The 15,772-nt window shown below is 38.2% G+C and overlaps 1 protein-coding gene and 1 long non-coding RNA gene across 49 annotated transcripts in view; one reads left to right on the forward strand and one right to left on the reverse strand.

The window, feature by feature from the left end:
* Positions 1–15,772, forward strand: part of RIMS1 (regulating synaptic membrane exocytosis 1) — a 305,873-nt gene that overhangs the window by 36,677 nt on the left and 253,424 nt on the right. The gene's annotated exons all lie outside the window — the stretch shown is intronic.
* On the reverse strand, positions 5,083–9,669 carry LOC135296260 (uncharacterized). The gene is made up of 3 exons (XR_010358329.1): positions 9,157–9,669; positions 7,023–7,089; positions 5,083–6,387 (listed from the first exon to the last, which is right to left on the reverse strand). It is a non-coding gene; the product is annotated as an uncharacterized LOC135296260 (long non-coding RNA).

The following is a 15,772-nucleotide window of genomic DNA, read 5'->3' on the forward strand; positions in this document are numbered from 1 at the left end:
CACAAAGAACTGAATGACATTAAAATAGAAACGGCCAATGAAACAAGACAAATGATAGCCCGGTAATAGAGTATTTATGGTTCCTTTCTAACTTCTGCTTTGTATGCATAAACATATGCATGGTTGACTGACACAAATAAAACCGAGCAACTTCTGTTTGATAGAGAGAATAAACTTGTTTGGCTTAGATCTGTAGTTAGAGTATGTCCAGAAAGATGCCTTTTGGTAGAAATTGAGCTTTTGCACCCCCTAACTCTAGGCAATTGGCCTGAGGAGCATGACCCACTAAGTAGATTTCAGCACACCAATTTCCTATGTAGTCAGCATACACAGGTACCCTAAAAGAGGTAACACAACACAAGGGTCACAGCTCCTCCTTCTCTGGTTATCCAAGCTGCAAACTAGGACTTACTCAGATCCAGACCCTGGAGATATATTCTGGGTAGCTTTGTAAATCACAGCTGATTTTCATGCATGAATAAAGCCATGGTGTATGAGAAGCAATGCATCTGCAGTCTTCTCAGTGAAATCTGCAGATTACAGATCCTAATTCCCAGAAAATCTTTCCCTGCCAAGTCCCACTAGGTTTAGAAGGCACCTTGCTTTGTTGATCCTTTTGAATCTGGACAGTTTTGAAGCCAGACATTCAAGATTTCAGTCAGTGCTAAGTAAGATGAGGCCTGACTGTGGCCTGACTCTAGTTTTACTGTGACACAGAATGATGGACAATCACTGGATTCAACACCCTCCTACTTCCAGACAAAGCCAACATTGCTTCTACCATCCTCTCTCTACCAAAAAAGAAGAAAGCCCTCAGAAAAGAGCAGTGTTGGAACCATTATGAAATCTATGTTTGAAATACCCAATGTATCTTTCTGAATCAAGGAGAGAGTTCAATTAAAGCGGTGCCTCCCCTGGCTTTTGTTCTGGCTAGATCAGTTCAACACCATGCTGTAGGTTAAATTATTGAAGCTGTGGAGGTAGCTGGGAACTGGCTACAGCACTGAATTTCTCCCAGCTGCTAGTGTTTTGTCAGCACTGATCAGTGATTTGTGCTCAAGTCATTTGGTCAGAATCATCACCAGAGAGCAGCAGGCTATTTTTGGCTTCTTACCTTACCTCTAAGCCAAAGGCAGGCGGGCAGATCCAGACCAGCAGCCTTCCGTGGGAGCTGCCTGCACAGCCGTGTGCTGGCTCACAGAACAGAGCGGCTCAAATCAGTGTCAGCAGCTGCCTGCGAAGGCAGGGCTGGAGTGCTGCCACTCCCTGGAAAGATGATGTGCCTCCTCCAGGTGAGAGGCACCGTGCTAAACCTCCGATGGCCAGTGTGGATGCTGCCTGCTCCTGTCTGTGCTAGTTTGAGGAAAGACTTTTTATAAGACAGCATCTTCCTAAATTACTTCCTATTATATAGTAGTTGAATTACTTGCTGGTCTTTAAAATCTTTATCTGAAGAAAAACCATATATATGTGTTTATACACATACAAAAGTGAATTAAATTTTTGTTCTGAAAGACACTTGTCAAATAATGATCTCTGCATTTAAAATCCGTACTCTTACATATTGGTGGATCATAATTTGAATTGTAACTACTTCATAATACTGCTTTTATATGATAAAAAGGCTTTTTGTTGCGGCTTCCCTTATAATTCAGGTATTATGATGGTAGAAAATAATTCAGATAACTGATAAAAATATCTCTTCATGATTTTATATATGTTTGCACTTCAAAGGACCAGCAATGAAAAGATGATCACACATCTGAATCAGAAGGATAATATTTATATCTAAACTGAGTAACCATGTAATTCTGTTGGTGTTTCCCATACTCTCTCTGTCCTCCTCCACTTGCATGCTATAGCCTGATTCAGATTTTCTGTGTGGTGTTTATTACCTGACCTGAAAAGCTCAATCTAAATATTTGGTCTGTTCACTGATGTTCCCAGTGTACTCCTGGCTGCTATGTACTTATGGAAGAGTAAAATACATGAGGCTGGCCATTCTTGTAGCTGTGTAACTTTTATTTTTGATATTCATAGGATGCTTTTAGAAACTGATTAAAAATTACATTTTTCCAGTATTCAGCTGCAGAGGAGGGCTTGGTATTTTCAGATGTGTTAGGAGTGATGCTTTTTGTACGCATACATTCGTAACTATTCAGATCTCTGCAAAAGGATTCCTCTGTCACAAGGAATCCCACATTCCCAGATGCTGGCTAGATAAGACCATCGCATCTGGTGTCCTAATTAGATATTATAAATTTCAGGCTGAATTTATTTTCTAGATAGTGTATATGTATTATTTATTGTTCAGCTCTCCTGCTCTGTGCATTTTATCCTCATGTAGTTAAAGACTGTATTATGTTCTTGCAAGATTTGTTTGGGTGACTAAATGAGCTCCTTGAGTCTGCTTTGCTCAGGCAGGCTTCATTCCCAAGTCATTCTACTTGCATTTTTGCCCAGCAGAATGTTCCAAGAGGTTTTCCTGTCTCCCTTCTTCCTACAAATGCAGAAGGAGGTTGGCCAGAGTCATACTGTATTCTTGAAATTCAAGAATCGTCAGTGGGTGGCTACCAAGATATGCAACTTACAGACAGATTCATCATCTGAGCTAGGCTGAAATAATCACTGCAGTTGAGGAAGCTCTCAGAGTGGTAGGGAAATTCATTCCTCTTATGCTTTTTTCTGATCATTCCAGTGGTGCCTTTCATTTCTTTCCATTCTAGTTTTATATTCTGCCCTTATACCTGATATATTTTTAATTACATTTTTCAACTCCATAAATCCTTGAATTCTTAAGGACTGGTTGAGAGGGTATGCTGCTAATCACTAACTCTTACTTGTTATTAGTATGTGAACATAAGAAAGGGAGGGGAACCTTCCTGTACCACTTCTACAGCAAGACATCACAGGCCACTCTTTCCTGCTTTCTCATTTGTTATTTTCTTGTCTTTATTTAATGTACCTTGCATTAATGAGGGATTAGAAAGCCTTTAGGTGGAACTTAAATATGTATGTAATTACAATACATACAACATACCTATTTTTTAAGGTAACAATATATGCAACATTGTCAAAATGCTTTAACAGGATGTCCAATACAGTTTTGTAGGCCATCCTTAACTGCCTGTTTCTGTGTTAATACAAAAACGTACATTTAAGGCTGGGTACATTGCTAGCCTTTCACTGGGTTTTCTGCAGCATTTCTCAGTACAGATGAGGTTTTGAGAGAACTTTTACAGTGGTAGCATTCTCGTATCCCTAATCAGTACTGAGCTATATTGACTATATTCTGGGTCTACGTTTGATGTTCACAGCCGTGCTCTGATGAACGAGCAGACTTGGGCTGTTTGGTTTCTCTCTTTCCTCACTCGTTTCCAGGTAATGAACTCACAGCTTGTAATAGATGCTCTTAATCTGCAGCTGCTTGACAATACATTTTGTACTACTGAATGTAATTTTATTGTGCTACTCAAGGTCATTTGACTTCGTGTACAGTTCAGTCTTTCCCTTACTTATCATTGCCTCCCAAATTTGTATGACAAGAAAATGTTTTCATCACAGTTACACTTATTCTGGAAATACTTGAGATAAATGATAAATACAGGCAATCCCAATCCCAGTTCTGTTAAACTTGATTAGTCATCCTTCTTTTGACTGGTAGTACCCCTCTCAGATAAATGTTTTCCTGCCTTTTCTTCAGCTTGGTTGCTGAAGTAACCTTCTTCAGTTTAACCAATGATTTCTCATTTGACTCTATATCAAATGCTTTACTGAAATTTACATCAACTATGTCTCCCTTTATTTAGAAGGACTAACGTGTACTTTCATAAATTCTTTCTTTTCAATTGTCTTATATTTACCTACATCTTTGATAGACATTTCTCTCCAAAGTGTATGACGGAGGCCTGGCTAAAGTCACATGTACTGTGTAGTTTGTATTAAAACATTGGATGCCCAGGCTACTGGGAGCTTTAATCACCCTTCTGCACATAGTTGCAAATTTTCTTCTTCCTCATTATATGACTGTCCCCTGCCAGACCTGCAGTTATACCTGGAATTTCATGTGCCAGCTCTTTTGACTCATGGGCCAATACTGACTCATGCTTTCCTTCTGCTCTCCCATCTGTTGGTGTCCATGCATTGTGGTGTTCCCTGTACTTGGATAATCTGCTGTCACGGGCTGTGCTTTTGTGACTGCACACCTACAGCATCCACAGCTCTGGCTAAAATGGTATGATCAATAAGATTTGTCAGATTTTGACTTTTTTGGCTTTTGGCTTCTGTTTGGAGAAGCTTTTACTTCCCTTAGTAGCTCCTTCTAAAGCTGGTAGAAGTTTGTCCTGTGTGTTTGATGTCATCTGTCTTTGGAGAAGGATGTATGGAGTTGTGTTCTTTCTCCTTTCAAGAACTTATTATTGCTGAGCTCCACAGAGAAGGAAGATAAGCTTTAATATCCAGAAGCTTCATGGTCTTTACCTGAGAAAGATTGTTCTGGATAAATAAAAATCCACTTGTTCCCGGGGCAGTAGAAAAAGTTAACAAATAATTTATTTTGAAGAAGTCTTTCTCAATATTCTCTGAAACGCACATGTTCACTGGGCAACAAGTGAGACAAACAAAATCTGACTGCTTCTGAAAGTGCAGAGTCAGCAAGGAGATTTGTCCTGTAGTCATACAGAGTCACTACCCAGGAAGTTCCCATAGTCATTTTGCAAACCTGTACTTGAGAATATGCCAGTCTCTGCCAGCTGAGACTGGTTTTTAGCTCTTTGATGCTGAATTCTGTGCAGCCAATAGCACCTCTCTCAGTATAGAAAATCTGGTAAGTGGGAGTTAGGTGTAAGGACAAAATGTGTGTTTACTTAAAATTAGAAGATACATAGTGTTAAAAAGTTTTGTAACGTGTTAACCTAACTGTACATCTCTTTATCATGTGTTTGAAAGTCCTGCACCATACTAGTATGTCATTAATCAGTGAGATGGAAACCACTATTTTAGAATTCAAAGAAAGTTAGAGGGACATATGTCAGTATTAATCATCCTTTTGTCATTTTTTAAAGTGTAAATGTCATTAGCCTGTAATGCAATTCAGTAGCATGCTGACATTGTATGTTACCTATTTTTGCTGCTTACCATTAGGTGTTTGAAATATGATGTTAGTTTCCTCCCGGTTGAAACATGCCTCTTTTATTACCATTGTAGTTTTAATTTTCATGTGCTTCACTTCAGCACATAGTTGCAGTATCTGTTCAAGACAATTGGTTTTGATGATTCCTCACAGTCCTTTAGCACTTTCCAGACCAGAACCCCATAGCTGTTCACCAATATAGAAAAAAAATATTAAGGACAGTGGCCTTGATTTTTAAAACTGTCATTGAAATAAGATAGCTCTTAGATGCAACACCTTAGAGGATTTTCAAGGTTGTCAGTGTTTGGAAATCTGTTCCTTTTTTAAAGGAAGGCCTATTTGAGTACCTCAATTTCTTAGTTGCATTAAAAGAAAGTGTCATAAATAATCAGTTTTTTTACTTGTAATTCAAACAACAATAAATAAAATCAAAATATTTACTAACACTGAAGTTACAATTTTGCTGTCATTTTATCTGGTAATTAGTATTCCCTTACTGAGTCTGAAGTATAGCTGGGGAATTCTTCTTTAGTCATTGGGATGCTCCTATTTTATTTACCTTTTGGCATTAAAAACATTCTATTTTTTTTCAAAATCAAGTGAGGAGGCAAAAGTTGATCTGCCTTTCTGTTTTGATTTTGTATTTACACAGCATACCCGGCCCACTAAACCACTTAAGCCATGCAAGCAAACCTCAACTGTATGTAGGTTGGCATCTCTGCATTGTGTGCATGCTGGCTCTGGCTGTTGTCAATAATCCTGAGTTTTAGAATTTTGGAGCTCTGAAGTACTTACAGGAGCAAATAATAAGGAATAGGCTCAATCCCACTGAACTGCAGCTGCTTCCCTGTTCACTTTTTGGTCTCCTGTTGTTCACTGTGCGGAGGATGGTGCTGTCTGTGAGATGTAGCACAAACATCTCGTCCATGAGATGTCTGTGGATGTGGCACACAGGGTTGTGGATAAGTGGTGGACTTGGCAGTGCTGGCTTAATGCTAGGACTCTATGACCTCCTGGGGGCTTTTTCCAGCCTGAATGATTCTATGATCCAATGAGACCTTCCTTGCTTTGAAGGAAGCATGAACAAAGTGCTTCTGGTGAGCTTCATGGTTGTGATCTTCTGGGTGTGGGTCCAAAGCCTTGAACACTGTCTGAAAAATTCAAAAGTCTCAAGGGCTTTGAATGTCCTACTGGTAACAGCTGTTGAACTGGTTGATAAGGGCCAGTTTCTGTGCACTGACTCATTAGAAGCTGGTCTGCAATGAAATTATACTCTTTAATTGTCTGTGCAGAGGCAGAACTCTTTTGACTTGAAAGTAATGAATAAAAAACCCTATGGCTACCAGGTTATTTGCAAATAAGTAATGTAAGAATGTGTTAAAATACAGTAAACTAGTTGTTAAGTGAACTTCTTTACTTTGCCCCCACTTTATTTCAGCCCAATTTAAAAAGAAAACAAGACCCTTAAAAAAGTGAACTTAATGACTTTGTTAGCAAAAATAAAAATACATAATTGGATTGACATATCTTTTTCTGGCTGCATATTCGATAAAACTTAGGAAACCATGATTCTTTGGAGACTGTCAGATGATAGGCTAATGGCTATGAGTTTAAGCCCACTCAGAAGGGTAGTGCTTCAGCCTCCACAGCAGAAAAAAGGGGAGCGTGAGCTTAGTTTATGTGACAATTAATAATATTGAATTTTAAATTATTCCTAAATAATAATTTTAAAGCAGTTTGATGTGTTCATTTGCAGAATCTGTTTCTACAGAATACTGAGTTATATTAAAAGATTGTGAATGTAATTCATTACCAGTACAGTTAGTGTTGATGGGTTATCTTACAGGTCACTGAACCAAACCATGTGAATTACTTACTTACTTCTACTTACTTCTAATCAGTCTAGGAAAAAAATTGATACAGTTTTCTGTAGATTTTTCTCCACTTTTTCTCCACACCTGCAATTGTGTTAAATTGAGAAAAAGAATGATTAAACCTTAAGCATCTGTTACATGACTTTCCTGCTTGCCATGCTGAGCAAGCTCCATCTGATTTCAGTGAGACTTTGATCACACATATTGCAGAAAGAGCCTCCCTCAAATTTCATACACTATCTTAGTCTCTCAGCTTTTAACTCTTACCTAGAATAGTTTGTCTGAAACAGAGACCCTTAATTAATTACAAAAGTGCACACTGCAGAACTGATTGTAAAATTACTTTAAGAGAGTCATTAGACGTTTGATCAAAAAATGGAAAAAATCCACTAAATTAATCATAGTGTCAAATATTATAGCTTTTTATTAAAACTAGTCTTCTTTAAGGAAATATATCAAAGTGATTATTCATGCCTAATTAATCTCACTAATTGGTAGTGATTTTGATAATACTTTCACATAATAATACTTTAAACCTAGATATCCTATTGTTATAGTGAATTCAGTGATATAAACATTAAAACCAAAATACAGATATACTGTTATAATGCAATTTACGTTGGCCATTTTTTAAGAAAGCAATTGAAAAGTTAGAAGCACATCAGGAGACTGATCAGATTAATGCACTCTGTTTCGATGTACTGTAGTTATCACAGAAATATTAATGACTTACCTCTAATGAAAGGAAAAAAGATTTTTACCTACCACTGTGTCTGAAATTATTAGGTTTCAGACACAGTGTGACAGTTCTGAAGTAAGCTTTTATGCTATAATATAATTTGAAATGTAAAATCTAGTTTTACTCTGCTATTGCCATCTATTCCACAGGATGTAAAACCGAACGTCTTCACTGGTTGAGGTCAAATAATGGTCACCTGATGTGTTTTTATCAAGTACACAAAATACAGCCAAGAAAGAACTTTGAACTCATAATTTAAATGACTTAAATTTTGACATGGAGACAGCATTGCCCACAGAGTGCTGCCTGTATTACAAATGGAGAATTTTATGGCTGCTATTAACTATTCTTTAAAAGTCAGTATTGGCATCTGTAGGTACAGAGTGTATAGTAGCTTTTACAGGTGAAAGAATAAGTAGCAGTTTTCCACTTGAAACACTGAAAAACTTACATTCTTCCCTATTTCAAAGGCATTTCTTCACTGAATATTTGCTCAGTGCCCTGAGAACTAGAAAAAGAGTGAAACATCTCCAACACATTTTCATTTCCATTTAAAACCAAATTTAATTTTCACTGGGTTGATAACTGTTTTACTTTTGCTTTCCCTGCACCTCTACTTCAGGATTCTTTGAGCAGACTGCATATTTAAAGAAATACCTACAAATGTTTGATGCAGATATTTAATGTGAATTTATCACAGTTGTTTCGACTGCACCCTTGCCTTACAGATTCATTCAGTGAGGGAGCAGAAGTATATCATGCATTCTAATCATTCACATAACTCAAATTTAAGATAATTAGTATTTTGAAAGCTTTGTTTGAAGTGAAAATTACTTGCAGATCTTTCAATGTGAATAGCTTTCAATAACAAAAGGTTTTAAAGAGAGTTTGATATTTTGGTAAGATTTTGTAATGAGCAAAAATAAAGGAATGCATTCAATCCTGTATAGATAGTTCTTCAGGTGTGTCAATTATAATCTTTGTTTTTTAGCATTACCAATTACTACCTCTTAAAACCTGTCTTATGGTTCTTTAGTAGTGCTTTGAGTGTTCAGTTAATACTTTTTAGGTATGAGGCCATTTTAAAAGGATCTTTCTTTTATAGGAATAAGTCCACATAAATAATGGATCTGCTGCTAAAGCAGAGGCAGAGTGCAGTTACTTCTGCAGCTGTAGGTTGGTATTATATCCAGTTTTAAACCACCCACATTTCCACAGCATCCACCCAGTCATGTGTTAAGTGGCACGATTAACATCTGTCGTGTGTGCTTCACTGTCAGCCTTAGAAAGCTGGGTACGTAGGATAACTATTTTAGTGGAGTTAATTTTAATTGTATTTCTGTATGCCTGAATTAGAAAAGGCAGACCTGAACACGTGTCCTTGAAGCAGAAGGCAATGATGGTGTACGTACCTAGTGAGACTTAAAGTCCTCATTTCAGCTGATCTATGAGAAAGTTGCCTCCTGCCAAGTGGAGTTTTCCTTTTGAAGTGTCAGGTTCCTTGCAATCTCCAGAAAGCTCCATGGTTCAAAATGGTGGCCAGCAATCAGTGGTGGTTGTTGTCCACCATTTCTGGACATGGAGTTTTCTGGGGCTTCTGGACCTTTAAAGACCCTGGAGATGAGGTGTGGGTGAGAGGATGACACAGGTGGTGGCTGCGTAGCTGCTTCAATAGTTCAGTTTCCTGCCTAAGCTTTGACTCTGTACTTAAAAATATCGGATGCTGGCATCTCTAAATTTCAGTTCCAAGTGGTGGGAAATTCACAAGATCAGTTGTTTTTTTCTCAAATGTTGCCATCTTGGCCTGAACTCAAATGACAGCAGCTGTTCTCATGAGATTTCAATTTCAGCCAACTGAAAAAACAGCCTTTTCCTTTTCAGATCTAAGCAGCTAGTGATGGTGGCAGTGACTTCTCTTCACAATTTTAGGAATCCATGCATCCCCTCCCACACGCCGCATACGCATGAAGAATAAAATGGACTCCAGTGTGCTATGTATTTCTTCTGAATGGAGTTGTGTATTTTGTATGTGGAAAAATGGCCCAGTCCTCCAGTGTTCAGCATTTACATTTAGTATGCAACATATTCACCAAGGATTTATGTGTAAAGATCTGTAAAAGAAAAAACTTTCCTCTAGGGAAGCACTGACTGGGAATGACTTCCACCTTCAGTGACACGCGATGCTATTGAAATACCAGCTCCTTCTGACTGATCTCTGCCAGTGTTCACTTGCCCCTCTTCCTCTCCAGCTTTCAGCAACATATGGAGCATCAACAGACTCGTGGGCAGCTTGGCTTGACCTGAAAAAATCAGAAAGCAGTACTGATTTTAAAAATAGGGTGCAGAAGCTGAAGGCAGCTCGTGCTTCTGTCTCACAGGAACAGGAGTGGCGGAGGTCAAAGAGGACTTAGTGTGTTTGTTGAGAGGATAGGGACCAGGTATGAAGGAAAAAATAGGGTTGTACTTCTCCCCTCTCCTACACATGTGTGTGTTCCTTGAGTGTGGCATGGGACTATGACTTCTACAGTCTCTGATGGAAGGTGGGAAAGGTGCTCCCTTCCTCCAGGGTGCCAGCACTGTGTCCACACTCTCCATCCTTCTGACTGGTGGGCTTTCAGTTCCTGGCTGCTCTTCTGGGGTACCTTGTTACCAAGGCACCTTTTTCCTCACCACTACCCAGGGTTAGCACCACAGGATCCCTGTGGCTAGCTAGGGAGATATCCTGAATATATGTCTTCAGTGCCTCAAGACAGAAAATTATGGTTTGGAATAATGCAGATTTGGTTCAATTTAGATGTAGGAAAGGAGAGAATTTATCATACTTGTGAATAACCACTTACATGAGAGTTTGGGTTTTTCTCAGCCTTTCTCCCATCTGAATTCATAGAACTCCTGATGATCAGCCTTAGATTCATGTTGTTCAGGCTTCTTATGTTGTAGAAAGGAAAGTCTAAAACTTTCTGTCTAAGAGCTTATTTAATCCAGGGATGTGGAATTCCCCACCAGATTGATAGGAGGTTAAATTCGTGATTGTGGGCTGAAAAACTGAGTGACACATTTGAAACTTGATCTTAGATGTGAGGTATCAAAGGGAGAGTGTCTTTTCTAAGCTGGTGCAATGCCGTTCTTACTTAAACCTTGTGGAGCTGAGAGGAGTTAGCTGATCGCTGTTTCATGTGTAAAGATTGAGCTCTCTGGGATGTATACAGCAGTCCTCTGGCTCTTGAGATACCTTAAAAGAAGAAAATCTGGCCGCAAATATTCTTGGTATGTTGTCTATGCCACATCCAAATCCAAGCCTATGCTAGTATGTGCTCACTTAGAAACCATCAGTGGAATTCAGCTTAACAAGTATAAGTGCATGCCTCTACCTGAAATCTCTGTGCAAGTTTGTAACCTGAAATTCTCTGTAGTTGTCATTGGAGAGGAGTGGGCCTTTGTTAGGGTAGATTCATCTCATCCTAAGCTCCATGTTTTTCTGTGCTGACTACAAAAGTAACCTAGAGAGAGTAATTCAGCTAGTAATACCATTTTTGTTGTAGGTGTGTGAAGATAGTCAAGTTGAATCTCCCTCCTTGTGGCAGCAAGGCAACGTGGAGCTTCTTGCCAGTAGCTATGTGTCAGAGCTAAATCCTCTTTCTCAGGATGGGAAATTGGAAGCAGTTCCTGGATGCCTGTCTTGTGCATCAGAGAGTTTCAGCACAGGGGGATATCTTGCTCCAAAATCTGTGTTAATGAACACTTAGAGAAAATATAAAAATAACATTAAGGGGAACATTCTCATTTGCAGTCAGGACTATGGATACAGACCTGGCAAAGACTGCCTGGAGCTGGATGTGATGATATAAGGAGAAGAAACATGAACTGCCAATAAATGCTCAAGGTAACCCATCCCTCAAACTAACAGGTCTGAGACTAGGAACTTGGAGATTCTCCAGTATCTTACTGGATGACCTTGAAAATATTTTTTCTTCTTGTTATAGTTCTAGTTCCCAGTAAATATAATGTGGGCAAGGCACTGATTTCTTGCAAAAGCCTTGGTGTTGATTTAAGAAATTTACAGGGTGGTGCCTAGGAAACAAGATACCTACCCATTAGTTTTAAGGTCTACTCTTTCACCAAGGAGAAAGGAGAGACAAATGTGAATTCCAAAGTTTAGTAAAAAAAATTTAAAAAGTTTAGTAAAAACTGGAACAATAACAGGCAAAATAACAGTAAAAATCACTAGATACAAACGTGCTGATTCCCATGGATTGCCTAGGGAATGAGGAGAAATGAGATATGGAAAGATATGGAATACAATACACATTTTTTTGGTTATCCAAGACACCCTTTGTCTGGCCAAATGAGGAGTTTCTGTGGAAGTGCTGAAGGGTTTTCTCCCAGACAGGTATGGAGTTCCAAAAAAGTATTGTAGAACTGCCATTTAATTTTAGCCAATAGGTCATAATATAAGATAGCATTAGAAATATTATGTAAGTAGATGCAACAACTTAACCAATGATGAGAGAAAAATCTTACAGGTAGAGTATACCAAATGTAGCTCTAATTGTGCTGGAAATTAGGTGATTTAAAGTAGTAAAAAACAATCAATGTTTTCATTATGCAGAGGTCAGGAAGCAAGCTTTATTGTAAACATAAAATAGACTTGCTCATCTTTCATACAAAAAGGAAAAGATTATTTTATTAAAGCAACAGGTATCTTCATCAACATAAAACTAAATAAAACATGGTGATAACAATGCACATGTGCTTTCTAATGAAGATTTTTCTATTAGTGATAAAATAAAATACGTTCTTTAGAGGAACTGAATCCATGTTCATCCTTGACTTACCTGACAGAGACGAACAAACCTTCCTTGATTATATAATTTAATGTGATTTTTGATTATAGTGACTATGGTAAGATTTCTTCCATTTTCCATGTATGAATTCTGCTTAAATCATAGAGCTTGAGCTTTTAATTTAAGCAGTTCTTTTACATTTTATGTTTTTTTCACTTTTTCAACCTCTACAAGAACATCATGCTTTCTTTATTGGTGTCTCATATTCTCCCTGTCTAGACCTTACAGAAATAGTGTTTTACTTTCTCTGTTGCTGTTAACACAGTATATGTGTCACAGGGTATAAGAATGACCTGTCCAAGTTTTTTACAGGACACCAGGTTGTGTTGCCTTGCCCAGAGATAGAAGGATGGATGTTTACTGTGAGAATCCTTCTAGAGCTTGGGAGTAGAGGATCTGGGTGATTGCAGTAGTTTCCAGCATGAACTGATGTAAAGCAGCACTGGTGTTTTTTTCATTGAGGAATTCCAGGAGCAGTCAAGTGATCCACAATGATGTCTGGAGGCAGAAATGAATGTAGTCAGTAGATGCTGAAGTAAACTGCTGCAGTGAGGTCTGCAAAAAAGCATGTTGTGTGTGCAGCCCTAGTCGATGGAAGTGAATTGCCTTGGACAGTCTTGACCAGAATGTGAGAAGCAGGGCTCATTTGTGTCCAGCTGACATGTGCTGTTATTAAAAATGACAGTGGCAAGGACACCACTCAAGTGCACCAGAGTTGCCTTGAATGCATTTTCAAGATTTACATTAATGGGTTATATTTTTGACTTTTGAAACATTGAATTGTGAATGGCTTTCAACAAATCAGATGGAAAATACAGAAAAAAAATGGTTCAATAGTCCAATAAGATATTTTGTTAGCATATACTTTTCTAAAAGCGATTTTATTGTCACATTGATTTTGAGTTCTCCTTAACAACAATGAAGAGAAACCAATGGGATTTTTAAAATTAATGTAGCACTTTTTTCTATTCTAAAATAAATATGCTTTTTTGCAATATAATTATTCAAAGGATTTGTATCTGATTTATATATTAAAATAGTTAGAATTGCATTTACATTCTTAAAGACGTGCTACCTTGTGTGTCCAACCACACAGGTACCGCAGTTTAGCCTGCATCAGGCTAATGCTGATGTGACACCACACATACAATATCTGTTACACAAGTTTATATTTTTCCTTTCTACCTAGAAAAATAAAATCCAGCTCATGTAGCTGAAGTGGTTTAATACATCAGTAACTGTTCTCTGCCACCAGAAGGTCACAGTCAGCTGCTGAGCTGCCTTAGTGGGTTTGGTTTGCTGTCACCTACTTCTGTACAAAGTCAGCTGGGTTAGCTTTTGATTTTGCTGGGGGTGTGTGTGGTTGTTCATTCTGTCATGGAAAACAACTGCAGGAACTTGGTCCTAAACTCTTACAGCTGTTTCCAAATTATTGCCTACTCTGTAGGGCTCTGGTACAACTCTGTGTGCAGACCAAGGCTTTTAAAAAAATGTCAAAAGTATCACAAGCCATCTTAACAACAGTGAGGAGTGGTTTAGAACTATTTTTGCCCTAATTGTACATTGGGAAGAGAGACAGTTCCTTGCGAGAACAGGACTTCCTAATAATGAATTTATAAGAATAAAACTTGTAAAGTGTATTTGACAGTATTTAGCAGCTGCAGAATTTTGTCATTTGTTCCCTGATTTCATGCTGTCAAATCTGACAACATGAACTAGTGCCAATCTTTGCTTTGAAAGACAATTTCCTTTTTATAAAAAATTCTAATTATTAAAGCTAAATTTAGATTTTATTAAAAGGAAGTTTTTAGTGCTTTATATTTGTCAAATAGCTTTCAAAAACTAACTTGGTTCTACCTTTGACAATTAGTCAAAATGATATTTACTGAAAACTGCGTGGTTTTTTCCACCTTCTGCCACCAATAGATGAAGTTGGTGTGAATGGCAAGGAAGGCACTTGTATTTTTGATACATATAAAACCTGGTTATCAACTGTGTAGAAGTCTGGATTTAGTAACCATTTTCAGACACACTTAGTTGGGCACACTTGGATCTCATTTGGCTAAAGATACTATTGATCATCCACTGCATGTGGAGGAGAGGGTGTTCAACCTGGGATGTTAACTTGGATGTTGCTGTAATTCGGATCCTAAAGATATACAACCCTTTTAACACCCTTCTTGATTGATTCAGGTACTATAGGCAAAGGTTTGAATTAATGCAGATTAGCAGCTGCTACTGTAACCTATGCTCTAGATACAGGCTATCTCAGCTCAGATGCTACTGGCCTTCTGAACTATTCTGTGCTTTGTCCGGATTCCATCACAACCCAGAAAGCACAGACCAGTTATTCCACTGCTTACCTGAAAATAATGCATGTGACAGTTTATGGTTTGGGGGCAAGATACACTTTTATTAACTAGCAGCAAGCTAGTCTTCTGACCTCCTTCCCTGGAATGCACCAGACTTCTGGATGCAGAACTGATGTAAGTGTATAGTTGGCTGGTAATGAGGGATTTGAGCCCTTTTCCCTCCTTCATCCATGAACTTAGTGTAGAGGCTATAATGAGAGTTACAGTAAGTACATTGCTGACCATGCAGGAGGCTGGTGCTGGTGTTCTGGGGCTTCTTGACTATGTTTTCACAAGTATATTCAATAGAGGTGGGACCACTGAAAGAAGTGCTAATGAAACATGAATTTTCTGCACCATCTAATGAAACAGCCACGTTCAGATTCTGAAACAATATTCCTGAATGAACAGTTTTGTACTTACTGTATTATACTGTTGTAGTTCTAGACTAGTTCTCTGAGAAATAATGAAGCATATACATTAAGAATGAGAAAATCTTAGCACAGTGCAAAATATTGTAGAACACATACCTGTGAAGCATCCAGTGCACACAGACTCATAGAATAGTTAGGATGGGGAGGAACCTCTGAAGATCATCTAGACCAGCTCCTGTGCTCAAGTAGGAGCAGTTGAATCAGACTGATCAGGGCTATGTTCAGTTAGATTTTGAGTATCTCCAAGCATGGAGACTCCACAATTTCTGCAGGAAACCTGTGTTCAATCAATGTCTCGATTTAAAAAAGCAAGGTTTTCTTATGTTCAAAATGAATTTCCTGTATTTCAGTTTGTGACATTTGGCCCTTGACGATTCACTGGCTCCCACAGAGAAAAGC

This window comes from Passer domesticus, chromosome 3 (assembly GCF_036417665.1).
Source record: "Passer domesticus isolate bPasDom1 chromosome 3, bPasDom1.hap1, whole genome shotgun sequence".
In the NCBI taxonomy this organism is placed as follows: Eukaryota; Metazoa; Chordata; class Aves; order Passeriformes; family Passeridae; genus Passer; species Passer domesticus.